This window comes from Humulus lupulus, chromosome 4, assembly GCF_963169125.1.
Source record: "Humulus lupulus chromosome 4, drHumLupu1.1, whole genome shotgun sequence".
Lineage (NCBI taxonomy): Eukaryota > Viridiplantae > Streptophyta > Magnoliopsida > Rosales > Cannabaceae > Humulus > Humulus lupulus.
Window position 1 is genome coordinate 219,649,204 of NC_084796.1, and position 14,883 is coordinate 219,664,086.

The 14,883-nt window shown below is 42.9% G+C and overlaps 1 non-coding gene across 1 annotated transcript; it reads left to right on the forward strand.

The window, feature by feature from the left end:
* The first annotated feature begins 6,085 nt into the window (after positions 1 to 6,085).
* Positions 6,086 to 6,192, forward strand: LOC133833637 (small nucleolar RNA R71). The gene has a single exon (XR_009893007.1). It is a non-coding gene; the product is annotated as a small nucleolar RNA R71 (small nucleolar RNA).
* The last annotated feature ends 8,691 nt before the right edge of the window (positions 6,193 to 14,883 follow it).

The following is a 14,883-nucleotide window of genomic DNA, read 5'->3' on the forward strand; positions in this document are numbered from 1 at the left end:
CTCCCATTATGATAATTGAAACATGCCCCTTCCATACTCAAAACGGCAGCCACAGCATCATAGTCAGGCTCCTCAAAATGGGTTAATTTCCAATGTTCATCCTCTTGTGCAGACAATGAGGGAAGGCCCAGTAATTGGTTAAATGCATAAGAGGTTGTAGGCACCAATTTACCCTTGATAAAATTGTTATGTTCTGCATCTTGATATGAGAAATTGGCAAAAAATTCATATAACTGAGAGCAGTTGGCTGAGCCCACATGAGTAGAGTCACAAAGGAAACCCCACTTACGGCGCACTATCTCAGCTTTGATAATGTCATAACCAGGGTTTTGTACAGTAGTGGCCTCATTAAGCTCAAACCCCCTTTCCCTTACCACCGATCTCTTATAAATCTTTTTAAATAAATCAGCTGCGTCCTTATTGACAAATAAATTCGTGTCATAATCAGCTGGGGCAGGTGGTGTTGATGGTGGTTGAGTGCGCGATGAGGAGGCTTTCTTTGAGGTGGTTCCTCTAGAGGGATTTTTCTTCGGACCCATAGTGTCTTTCAAAACAAGAACAAACTACTCCCAAATAGGTTTTCAAGACCTTGAGTACAATTTTCCTTAGGTGTCACTCCCCCAAAACTTATGATTAACACAATCAACAGCACATACACTAATTCCCAAATAAACAATCGACAAACCCCTTAAACATCTCACAAGAAAAGCACAGAGCAAACCAAAATACCACAATGCAAACTATTCTCCAATCAAAAGCACTAGAATAGGTAAGATACACTTACTTGAATGGCACAAAAGTTCTTCTTTTTATCTCCTTGGCTGATGGAAGTCTCAAGAAATAGAGAGAAAAAGATGTTTTGAGTAGGAGAATAATTTCTGAAAGTGAGAATGAGTGAGAATGTGGCCAAATTAGGGCTTTTTATCCCAAATTCGGACTCGGGCCGCGGCATTACTTTGACCATGCCGCGGCCCGCATAAAATTTCTGGGGTTCAATGCCGCGGCCCTCTTTTACCTATGCCGCGGCCTGCCTCGATTTTCTGGGAAAACTGGGGTTCAATGCCGCGGCCCTCCTCATCCATGCCGCGGCCCGCCCCTATACTTCAAAAATCTGTGGGCCTCTGGAACCCCCAATGCCGCGGCCCTTAAGGATTTCCTATTTTTTTGATTTTTTTTTATCTTTTTAAATTTTTTTTTATTTTTCACGTTTTTCACGATTCTAAAAGTCCAAAAATAAACCAACTATCCATTGTTTACAAATACAGAAGTAAAATAAATAACAAGTAAAACATAGGGTGCCTCCTACAAGCACTATCGTTAACGTCATTTAGCCGGACACTGAACCCCTCTTCAGAGAGGCTTCAGAAGGAGGAGAGACTTCGCTTGATCAAAACTACCACCCAAGTATGGCTTCAATCTCTGACCATTGATTTTAAAGGAATCACCGGAGTTGCCCCGAACTTCCACAGAACCATATGGAAAGACTTGGACGACAGTGAATGGCCCTGACCATCTTGACTTCAATTTTCCAGGAAACAGTCACAGTCTTGAATTGAAAAGAAGTACATGCTGCCCTGGTTGGAACTCTTTTCTGATTAAGTTCTTGTCATGCCAAGCCTTTGTTCTTTCTTTATAAATCTTGGCGTTCTCATAAGCCTCATTTCTGAACTCGTCAAGTTCATTCAATTGCAACAGCCTTCGTTCACTAGCGGCACTCCAATCAAAATTCAACTTTTTCATAGCCCAGAATGCCCTGTGCTCCAATTCAACTGGCAGATGACACGCTTTACCAAACACCAACCTGTAAGGAGACATGCCTATTGGTGTTTTGAATGCAGTTCTGTAAGCCCAAATCGCATCATCTAACTTTTTCGACCAATTTTTCCTTGAACTGTCAACGGTCTTCTCAAGGATGCTTTTTATTTCTCTGTTTGAAACTTCAGCTTTCCCATTTGATTGAGGATGGTAAGGCAAAGCTTTTCGGTGATAAACTCCATAATGAGCCAACAATGCATCCAGTTGCTTATTCACAAAGTGTTTCCCTTCATCACTAATCAGAGCTCGGGGAGTGCCAAATCTAGTAAAAATATGTTTCTGCAGAAAATTAAGCACAGTTTTACCGTCATTGGCTCTAGTTGCTGCAGCCTCCACCCATTTGGATACATAATCCAATGCCAATAAAATGTATTCATTGTTGTAAGATGGTGGAAAAGGCCCCATGAAATCGATGCCCCAAACGTCAAACAGTTCCACCTTAAGAATCCCTTGTAAATTCATTTCATTTCTCCTCGAGATATTACCAGTTCGCTGACACCTATCACAAGCTTTGACAAAAACATTGGCATCCTTGAATAATGAAGGCCAATACAAACCACTTTGTAATACCTTGGCTGCTGTTCTTGATGCTCCAAAGTGCCCTCCGCATTGTTGAGTATGACAGTGATTAAGAATGGACTGCATCTCTTCTTCAGGAACACACCTTCTGATAATCTGATCAACACAGTGCCTATAGAGAATAGGTTCCTCCCAATAGTAGTGTTTCACCTCAGAAAAGAATTTCTTTAATTGCTGCTTTGACATTTCAGGAGGCACAATCTTTGCAACCAAGAAGTTCACTATGTCTGCAAACCAAGGGACAGCTAAAGTTTCACTTACCCCAAACAACTGCTCATCAGGAAAGTGATCATTGATTTGCACTGCTTTCTTATTTTCAGTCTCCTCCAACTCAAGTCTAGAGAGATGATTCGCCACCACATTCTCGCTGCCCTTCTTGTCACGAATCTCCAAGTCAAATTCTTGAAGCAAAAGAATCCATCTAATCAGGCGGGGCTTGGCATCTTTCTTTGCCATCAAATATTTAATGGCAGAGTGATCAGTGTAGACAATCACTTTGTTACCAATAAGATATGGTCGGAATTTATCACAAGCAAACACAATAGCTAGCAACTCTTTCTCTGTAGTGGCATAATTCAGCTGAGCATCATTTAGAGTTTGACTAGCATAGTAAATAGACCTGAATACCTTGTCAATCCGCTGTCCCAGAACTGCCCCCACTGTGTAATCACTGGCATCACACATCAACTCAAAAGGCAATTCCCAATTCGGAGCTATCACAATTGGAGCAGAAATAAGCTTTTCTTTCAAGAAATTGAACGCCCTCAAACATTCGTCATTAAAATAAAAAACAACTCCATTCATAAGCAGATTCGAGAGAGGCTTGGACACCTTTGAGAAATCTTTGATGAATCTCTGATAGGACCCAGCGTGACCAAGAAAACTCCTAACGCCTTTGACTGAAACTGGTGGAGGCAGCTTTTCAATGGTAGAAATTTTTGCTCTGTCTACCTCAATTCCCTCACTTGAAATTTTATGGCCAAGAACAATCCCTTCCTTCACCATAAAATGGCATTTCTCCCAATTCAGCACCAGATTTGCCATCTCACAACGACGCAGCACGTTCTCCAAGTGACCCAAACAGAGGTCGAATGATGAGCCAAAAACAGAGAAATCATCCATGAATATCTCAATACACTGGTCTACCATGTCTGAAAATATGGCCATCATGCACCTTTGAAATGTTGCAGGGGCATTGCATAGTCCAAATGTCATTCTCCTGAAAGCAAATGTGCCATAAGGACATGTGAAGGTTGTTTTCTCTTGATCCTCTGGTGCAATAGCGATCTGATGATACCCAGAATACCCATCCAAGAAACAGTAGTAGCTATGGCCTGCCAATCTGTCAAGCATCTGATCAAGGAAAGGCAAAGGAAAATGATCCTTCCTTGTGGCCTTATTAAGCTTGCGGTAGTCTATACAAATCCGCCACCCCGTTACAGTCCTTGTTGGAATGAGTTCATTGTTCTCATTTTTCACCACAGTCATTCCACCCTTCTTAGGTACCACTTGCACAGGGCTCACCCATGCGCTATCAGAAATTGGGTAGATCACCCCAACATCCAACCATTTAAGAATCTGCTCCAATACTACTTCCTTCATAGCTGGATTGAGTCGTCTCTGGGCCTCTATTGATGGCTTGCTATTCTCCTCCAACAAAATTTTATGCATCACTATCGATGGGCTGATTCCTCTAATATCTGCCAAGGTCCACCCAATGGCCAATTTATGCTCCCTTAGAACCCTCAATAGTTTCTCCAATTCTACCTTTGACAGGTCAGCTGACACAATGACAGGTAACATTTCATTCTCTCCCAGATAAGCATAGCGCAAGTGATCTGGGAGGACCTTTAATTCCAACTGGGGTGGCTGCTGAATGGAGGTAAGCGGTTTATCAGTCGCATCTGCTAGTTCTTGAAACTTCTTCCAATATGGTAAGAACGAGTTGATCCATTTTACACATTCTCTGATCTCAGCATCATCATCATCATCGCCCTCATCACCCAATAATACTGCCTCTAAGGCATCACTGCTCACCCTTCTTTTGGAGACTGCCTTTTCTATCACATCCACACTAAAACAACTATCACTAGCCACCGGATACTTCATAGACTTGAAGACATTAAAGACCACCTCATCTCCTTGAACTCTAAGCTTAAGCTCTCCTTTGCGAACATCAATAAGAGCTTGGCCTGTGGCTAGAAATGGCCTACCAAGAATAATTGGGACATCTGTGTCCTCCTCCATGTCTAGAACAATAAAGGCAGCGGGAAATATGAACTTATCCACCTTCACAAGAACATCCTCAATAATACCTCGTGGATGTGTTAACGATCGTTCTCCGAGCTGTAAAGTGACAGTTGTGGGTTTTGCCTCCCCCAAACCAAGTCTTTTGAACACTGATAAGGGCATCAAATTGATACTTGCCCCCAGATCACATAAGGCGTGCTTACATTCAAACTTGCCAATGGTGCAAGGTATGGTGAAACTCCCCGGATCTCTCAGCTTTTGGGGTAATTTCTTTTGTAAAATAGCACTGCACTCTTCAGTGAGCGCTACAGTCTCATAGTCCTCCATTTTCCTTTTCTTTGACAGAATCTCCTTCATGAACTTAACATAACTGGGCATCTGCTCCAAGGCCTCAGCAAAAGGAATGTTTATGTGCAGCTTTTTAAATACCTCAAGATACTTAGAAAACTGTTTATCAAGTGTAGTCTTTCTAAGCCTCTGAGGGTATGGAACTCTAACTGGCTGCTCAATAACAACTGGCGGACTCTGTTCTGACTGTTGATGGTCTTCAGTAACCCTTTCTGAATCAGACTGTTCACCCATCCCTTTATTCTGAACCACTGCCTGTGGAGATCTAGGTTGCGTAGTTTGCTTCCCACTCCTCAGAGTAATTGCCTGTACTTGCTCCTTGGGGTTTACTTCAATATTACTAGGCAAGTTTCCTTGGGGTCTGTTATTGAGCATATTGGCCAACTGCCCAACCTGTGTCTCAAGGTTTCGAATAGAGGATCTGGTCTCAGTCATAAATTGAGTCTGAGTATTAGTAAGAGTCAACAAGGCAGCTTGCAGTTCATTAGGCCTCTCAGGTTGAGGCATTGATTGTTGAGGCCTAAGCTGTTGTGATGATGAAGCTTGATTCATAGGTGGCTGAGGCATATTATTCTGAAATTGGCCCTGAAACTGAGGTTGTTGGCCTTGATTATTCTTCCACGAAAAATTGGGATGATTTCGCCACCCAGGATTGTAGTTGTTGGAGAATGGATTATTGAGCGGCCTTTGAAAGTTTCCCACCGCTTGAACTTGAGCATGATCCATTGAGGTGTTATTATTCATACAGATAGGGCACTGATCGACAGAATGAGCACCACCACACATTTCACACCTCACTGCCATTTGAACCGCATTAGCAGATACATTGCTCTGTTGTAACTGCTTTGTCAGAGAGGATACTTGCGCTGTTATAGCAGTGATTGCATCCAGCTCATGCACCCCAGCTACCTTCCTAACTCTTGATGATCTTTCCTCAGACCATTGATGATTGTTTGTGGCCATGTCCTCTAGTAGCTCATAAGCACCAGTTGCGCTCTTGCTCATTAAAGTGCCACCTGCTGCAGCATCAATAATAGTTCTGGTTGTAGGACATAAACCGTTGTAGAAATTCTGTACTAGCATCCACTGTTCAATGCCATGATGAGGACATCTTCTCAGGAGTTCCTTAAACCATTCCCAAGCTTCATACAGTGACTCTCCGTCATTCTGGCAAAAGTTATTTATCTCTCCCCTCAATTTAGCAGCTTTGGACGGAGGGAAGAATTTGGACAAAAATTTCTGAGCTAGATCTTGCCAGGTGACAATAGAGTTTGGCTGCAGAGAGTTCAGCCAACTTTTAGCTCTGTCCCTTAGAGAAAATGGGAAGAGCCTAAGCTTGATTGTGTCATCACTCACCCCATTATATTTGAAGGTTCCACACAACTCCAGAAAGTTGGACAAATGGGTGTGAGGATCTTCAGAGGGCAACCCATTGAATTGCACAGAGGACTGCACCATTTGTAAAATAGCAGGCTTGATTTCGAAGTTGTTGGGGTCTTGTCTTTTGTAAAAAATATTTTTTATTTATTTATTTTCCTTTGGGGCGAAGCTCCCTGTACTCTTTCCTAACTGCAGAAATATTTGAAATAATTATAGCATTCTTCTTTCCTTTTCTGCCGAGTTTTAATTTTGCGCTTAGGGTAGAGATTTTTATATGGTAGAAACTGCTGTAGGGGCGCTTTAGGTTTTGGTTCCAACGGCCAGACCCTATGCATTTCTAACTTGAAGCTCCAACGGCTTATGTCTTTTCCCATGTAGTTTCTAGGTTACGAAGGTTTCTTGGTCCCAACGGCCAGACTCCTTTCACCGTACTCATCTTTCCTAAGGCAAATAGCCAATCTCGGGACTTGTAGTTATACTGTTCGCTGGGATTGCTAAGGTGACCCGTTCCATGGTGCCGGAACGGGAGTTCTTTTGGTGAGCATCACTAGACTTAGGGCTAGATCTTTGCGAAGCAAAACTAACTGTCGTTGCATACCTCACGGTGGCCGACTTCAGGGACCTGGCATGAAGCCCTGCGAGGCAAGGTTCGGTTCGTTGCGGTCGGGGAAATCGCCACGCCTACCATGTGCGATCCCGGAGCAGGGGCTTTGCGAAGCAAGGCCTGCTGTAATTGGGGGATCGATCATATCTGCTCCCGGAGCTGAAGCTTGCGAAGCGAAGCTTGCAGTGGTCGAGGAGCTCGCCATGCATTATTTTGTGAGATCCGGAGCTGAAGCCTGCGAAGCAAAGCTTACAGCGGTCGCGGATCTTGCCATTTTTCGCCTTGCGGGACCCGGAGCTGGAGCTTGCGGAGCAAAGCTTACAGCGGTCGCGGATCTTGCCATTTTTCGCTTTGTGGGACCCGGAGCTGAAGCTTGCGAAGCGAAGCTTTACAGCGGTCGCGGAGTATTCTGCGAAGGACTTGTCAGGAAGTTGGGGGGTGTTTCGGCGTAGCTCTCTGAATGTGCCCCAACCTCCAGTCCTGTTCATCGCTGGGCTACACAGGAGATAATTTTCATGATGCGTAATGGCAGATATTTTCATGGCAATTTTCACATAACCACATAATGCACACATGACACGTAATGCAAATATGTTCATGGCGACAAATCAACCTATGCCTAACAATTTAAAATTTTCAAACACAATGCTAACACATAAGTGGTGTTCTCTGTATGTTTTGTTCAAGGGGTGTATGGCTATGCCTTAGCCATGTATACCCCCTCAAGTGAGCGTGGGGTCCGGACGTCTCCGGACCGCGTGGTCACTTGTTAAAACGCAGCTTGGAACAAAGGGATAAAAAATGCAGTAAAAGCGGAGTGAATCTCTCCGTGTTTTATTAAATTAGTCTGTTAGGCTTGTGTTTTACAGCTGGGAGGACTATCTCCATATTTTACATTTTTGCTACATCCACCAAGGACTTTCGACTAGATAGTCCGGGGCCTACTGATAGTAACGGCGGAGGTGCTCCGCGTTCCAGGCGCGGGGGACTTTAGATCCGTCGAGTCTCTTTAAGTGATACGTCCCATGGCCCACTTTTTCTTGGACTTCATAGGGGCCTTCCCAGTTGGGTCCGAGGACTCCCACTCCCGGATCCTGCGTAGCAGGAAATACTCTCCGTAGGACAAGGTCCCCAACTTCGAATGTACGGCTCTTGACTCTTGTGTTGAAGTGTCGGGCTATCTTGCCTTGGTACATTTTGAGTTGGACCTGTGACTGCTCCCGGAGCTCTTCGATCATGTCCAGGGACTCCTGGAGAAGGGCGTAGTTCCGGGTAGGGTCGTAGGTGTCCTGCCTGTGAGAGGGGATCATGGTTTCTACTGGGATGACGGCCTCGCAACCGAAGGTCATGGAATAAGGCGTGTGCCCCGTCGAAGTTCTCTCTGTTGTGCGATAAGCCCAAAGTACTCGCGGAAGCTCTTCCGGCTAGTGAGCCTTGCATGCTTGGAGTTTCTTCTTCAACGTGGTTTTTAAGATTTTGTTAACTGCTTCCACTTGCCCATTAGCTTGAGGTCTGGCGACTGCGGAAAAGCTTTTGATGATTCCATGCGAAGCACAGAAGTCCGTGAAATGCTCACTATCAAATTGCTTCCCGTTGTCGGACACAATTTTTCGTGGAAGCCCGAAACGACACACTATATTCTTGATGACAAAGTCCAGTGCTTTCTTAGACGTGACCGTGTTCATAGGTTCAGCTTCAGCCCATTTGGTGAAGTAGTCTACCGCGACTATGGCATACTTCACTCCACCCCTTCCAGTTGGAAGGGAACCTACTAGGTCAATGCCCCAAACGGCGAACGGCCAGGGGCTGGTCATTAAGGTAATTTCTGTAGGCGGCGCTCGCGGAACCTTGGCGTACCTCTGGCACTGCTCACATTTTCTGACATAATCCACACAATCCTTCTTCATGGTGGGCCAGAAGTATCCTTGACGAAGGATCTTTTTGGAGAGGCTCAGTCCGGAGGTATGGTCGCCACAGAAGCCTCCGTGAATCTCATGGATGATGGTGCTGATTTCGGTTCCGGCAACACACCTAAGGAAGGGTATGGACAACCCCCTGCGGTAAAGCTTTCCATCCATAACCACGTATCGGGGAGCTTGATATTGGAGCTTTCTTGCGTCAGCTTTATCAGTGGGGAGCTCTCCGGTAGTGAGAAATCTGAGGATGGGTCCTATCCAGGAATGGGAATGGTCGATGACGGCATTTACCCTCTGTGTCTCAGTACTAGGTGCTTCTAAGTGCCCGATGGGCACTAGGCCATATTGTTCAATCTCCGGGTCTGTTGCAAGCTTGGCCAGTGTGTCCGCGAGTGAATTCTGGGCCCGGGGGACCTGGCGGATTTGGTAGCCTTTGAAATGCTGCAGGAGGCCGCGGGAGAGAGACACGTAGGCAGCCATTTTTTTCTCCTTTCGTCTGGTATTCTCCGGATATTTAGTTTACCACAAGTAGGGAGTCGCTGTATACTTCGATTTTTTTGGCTCCGACTTCTCTGGCCAGTTGTAATCCAGCTAGCATGGCTTCGTGTTCTGCCTCGTTGTTGGATGCTGGGAATGTGAAACGGATGGCGCTCTGGAGCTGATGTCCTTGGGGAGAAATTAGGATAACCCCTTGTTGCGAAATTAATAGTGTGTGCAAGTGTACACAGTCGTCAAACAAGTAATAAAGTGATAAGCCCAAGTATCGTCTCCACAGGGATTGAAAATTGGAAATTAAATCACAAAATCAATTACTCACAAATTGGCTTCAAATAAAAGTAAAACAATATGATAAAACTAAATTAATGATAAGCAAATAAAAATAATTAACAGCTGAAATTAAAGCCTAAATTAATGGAATACAATAGGAAAATCAGTTGGCAATAAAATGGTAAGCTAGGATAATTAATTCCCCTTGTTTGCAATTCCTGGAAGCAATGCTACGAAAATGCTGCAACATTCCTGACAGTTTACTAATCAAGAATTCTAATCATGTCCATAAGTTTCTGTCGAAATCAAATGGGTTTAATTCTCTAATTAAATTACTTATGTCTAAGCTAATTTAATTTTGAGAATTCCTATCAAGCCCCAATTCCGTTAGATTATGCATGGTAATGATATATGTCTATACCCTCACAAAATTAAGATCTAAGAACTTAATCATGCACCATTCAAGTTTTTTGTCTAATAATTAAAATCCTTTTCAGTAATCTTAATTATTTCAATCATCTACTAAAGGTGATCAAGCAATAGTAAATATAAAGCATGAAAATTACTTGAATGAATAAACCTCAATTAGCATTGAGCATCAATAGCAAAGTTTCACAATTGCATAACAAGGTTCCTTAATTATCCTAACTTTAAGAAAATTAGTTCATAATTTTAAATACAAAATAAACCAGCTTATAATCAGCCATAAATCAAAATAAATCCAAGAAAGAGTTGAGTTCAATAAGAAGGGGAAGAAAAACAAGCCAATAGTATGATGGAGTGTCTTCCAAATAGCTCTTCTCTCCTAGTCTTCTTCCTTCCTTTTACTCTTTAATGGCTGCCAAAAATGGGTGTGTATTTTCTTCAGGCGGCTGGGTTCCTCTCTTTTTTTCTTCAGCCGTTATTCTCCTTGGAAAAGATGATCCCCCTTGGCTAGGTCACTTCAGTCCTCTCCTATCACGTGGGCCTCATTCTTTTTTTTCCTTTTCTTTGTCTTTTTGTCCTCTTTACCATAAATGGGTCCAAGCCAAAAATGAAGCCCAATAAGCCCTTAAGTCCTCACCAAGCAGCCCAATTTAAATATTCCCCAAAGTGAGCTGATAAGTGGTGTCCACATGGGCCATCCAAATAGGCTGGCTGACTGTACGTTACGCTGCTGAAATGCTGCAGCATTTCCTCCTGCTGAGACCATTTAACACTTGAATCTCTTTCCAAATGACCACAATCTCACCACCACCTGCCAAAATAAGAATTTCACACTTAAGGATATATTTTTCCAGCAAATTACTATTATATAATATTATTTTATTATATTTTAATATTTCACAAAACCAAGATAAAGACTCTATAAAACACTCTAACCCACTCTTTCTTGATAAAATTACAAGTTTAAGCGCATAAAAATAACTCTAATTCCTAGAGTTATCACACCCCCAAACTTAATTCATTGCTCTCCCCGAGTGATGACACTAATGAACCTAATAACACAAACCCAAAACAACACAACAATAAACAACACACAACATACAAATGGAACCAATTCTTGCAAAGATCATGCCAAAGTAGGGGGACAGGCTCTCAAATTTATTAAGCAAATGATAACTCCAATGTGCTCATAAACCAATTTCCTCAAGTGTTAAAATGCTAACAAAACCAAGATTTGAATGTTATTCCGGTGAGTGTGTGAATAGTCCTTACCAATCCATCCCAAATCCCTAGATCAAGTTAAGCAACAATCCTAAGGTTCAATTCATGCTTTCATAAGTTGAATTCGATAACCCCTCTCCACTAATGTAGTTAGCTTAGCACTCTAGATCAATAGGTCTTTATTTTTGGTTGTAATGTAGGCTAGGCTAAAGGTATGGATGAAATGGACATTTATAAGCTAAAACCTAAACCTAGCTTGCCTTGGACCTCACCAACATATTACCCCCTTATTTGAACCCTCAAACATACCCAATAGTCCCCATTTTTCCATTTCTTTGAGTACACAACATATGCTCAATTATTACAAATACAACTACATAAAAACAACTTATTTATTTACAACACATACTTTTTTTTTTTTCTCTTTTTTTTTTTCTGATTTTTCTGTAATATATACTGATTTTTTTTTTTTTTGAATAATGAAATGAAAATGAAAATAAAATAACAAAAAGATTCTTTGACTAAATAAAAATTGAGCATATGGATGTATATGAATAACATTGATATGATACCCCAATTTTTACTCCCCAAACTCACAAAATTGTTTCCAAGACAAACTAAGCTTAAGGTTTGGTAGAGAACAAAAAGAAAAGGATATTCACAAAGGAGTGGGCTATTTAACTTCATGGGTGATAAAAATAATAGGCCATTAAGCTCAAGATGGGTTAACTAGGGATAATGTTCAACAAGGTGGGCTTGAAAAGGCTCAAACGATCCAACAAAATTGCCTAAATCCTCTCTAAATTGCTAAGCCTCCTAGGATTTCGTCTCAAGGGAATTATCGAACCAATTCTAAAAGCTTGAACCTTCATGCAACTTCAACTTTTCTAAGGACTTTGGAATTTTCGAGGATGAACTATGTGCATTGATTTGGATTCACACTTTCACTAAAGTTTGGTTAGCATAAAAAAACTTAAGTACTAAAGGCTCATTTATACACAAAAGTTATCATTGATTTTTTTTTTTTTTCAAATTTTTTTTATCATCGAGCAACCCCCAAACTTTGGCACAACACTACATTCAATGATTCCATTTAACTCTAGACTCTAGACTCTAGACAAACTACACTCTAGCCACACATAGAAATAAAGAAAATAACATAAAGTAAAAAAAAAAAAAAACAGCAAATCAAACACACTCTCCCCCAAACTTAGAGGAAAGCAATGTCCTCATTGCTGCCAAACACTAACAAGAAAATGGACAATAACAAAACAGAACAGAAAACATCAAGCAAAATAAACAAAACATAACAGAAAGGGCAGTAAGAAAATGGGTCAAGAGAAACTCCCTTCCACACTAGTCGCTGGTGGCGTTATCGTCCTCGTCAGACTCAGTGCTATCTTCATGGTCCAGAATGTGCTCGGGGAATTGAGCCCAAGTGCGCAGGGCGTCAGGAAATTGCCTTTCTATTGCATCCCGAATGGAGGCATCACGAATCTTAGCATATTTCCAATAATCTTGCTGATGGGCATAGATGACACGCAGCAGGTCCATCACGTGATTATTTGATGCACTAGCACTAGGGGTTGAACTAGAGGGGGCTGAACCAGAGGGGGCTGTTGCTGTCGCTGCCGGAGAGTGACTACTCATATTAAGTATCTTCTGAATGCAAGCCGGGCCAAGGTCAGGACGGCGACTGGGACCAGCAGAAGGAATCAAAGGCACCCCTGCTGCCAAACACAAGTTGGAGATCAAGCAGGGCAAGAACAAGTCTCCAGCACGTTTCTGAGAGCGCTCTCTGATTTGCTGCTCAAGAATGCGCCCCACGTTAATTGTTTTGCCTGCCAACAAGCAGTAGAGGAGCAGCGAGCGCGAGAATGACAAGTAGGTTGTATGGGTGGTAGGCATTAAGCTGTACCGGATGAAATAAAACCATACCGAGGCAACTGGGTTCAAGTCGCCGTGCTTGCACTTATGCGCTCCTTCAGGAAGAATTTTCCACTGGCTGCCAGGGGCAGCGATGGCACTCAGTACTTGGGATCACAGTCCCGGGTCCTCGTTATCCAATAAGGCTGAATAGTCATCTGCCATATTCTCTAATCCGAGTAGTTGGTTGATGGCGGCTGCGGAAAATGGAACACGCTGCTCACGCACCATCACAGTGACTTGGTCAGATGAAATTAGATTAGCATAAAACTCACGAACCAGTTCTTCGTCAGGATTAGCTTGTTGCTGACAGAAAGCTGTCCAATTTATTTGAGCGATCACATGGGCAACATAATCCGGCAAGGCTGCGGCATTAGAACTGGAAACCCGAAAACCCCTCTCGCACATCACCTGTTTAGTGGCAAATACTTCATTGAAGCGCTGCTCAGCTTCGTCACAATGGAATCTCATGGGCTGTGGACCCTTGGCAGCCTTGGACCCTCTAGTTTTTGGCATGGTAACAACAATGAATACAACAAAATCCCCCAATAAAAGATCACCACAGCGCTGTAAATCAACCAACAATGCCACAAAATCGTCAATCTCACACCCCAATCTGTAATTTCTTAGCCCCTATTCGCAAATAGACTTAACTCAGATGATCTTTGTCCAACAAAAATTACTTCAACACAAATCAGAGCATATTCTCACAGAAAATCAACAGCTCAAAGCACTCAAACCCATGAAAAGTACATAATATATTCTGCCAAGAAAACTAGAGTGAGCCAAAATGTGAGATAAAACCCAGAAATATATAGGTGGAAGTTGAAGCCGTGGGCTTGTGGTGGTTCGTGGCTGTGTTGGGATCCGTGGGTCGGCTTGAAGGCTCGGAGGTGCGGCCGCTGGTTTTGACTGGGTGGGTCGGAGTGGTGAGGCGGTGTGGGGCGGAGAGATGGCTGTGGGTGGTTCTAGGCCGTGAGCTTTCTGGGTCGTGGTGGCTGGGTCGATGAGGGTGGTGAGGTGCGGAGTGCTAGGTCGGAAATAGGTGGGTGGTGGGTCATGAGTTGTGGCCGTAGGAGTTTGGGTCGGGTTGAAGGCCGTGGGACGGAGGCCGTGGGTTGACTGGTTTCGTGGTGGTTGGGAGAAGTTCTGGGGCGGCGGTGTCTGAGTAGAGTGGCTGTAAGTGATGGCTGAAAGTGATGGGAAATTTAGGGAAATGAGGGAAATTATTTATTATTATTTTTTTTTTTTGTATTTTTGTATTTATTTATTTTTATATATGGGGTAATTCCTAAGGTTTCCCCTATTTCCCATATTTCCTCAAAAGACCTCAGAGCTCAAAAAAAATTTCCCAGAATTTCATCTGTCTCCCATGCTGCAGCATTTCCGCAGCATTACTTCCAGACCTTCCAAAATCCACTGAATTGCAAACCAGCCATAAACATCACCAAATCCAGACCTGAAACATGTCCAAATATGCTGCAATTGACCATTAAAACTACCTGAAACCTCACAGCCACCCCAAAACATGAATTTATTCAACTCCACCACATGAACCATGAAGGGAGAATGTGAAAAACAAGAACAAAAAAACAGAATACTATATATATTTTTTTTTTCTTGCTGCTCTCCAGATATAGCTTTAAGCAC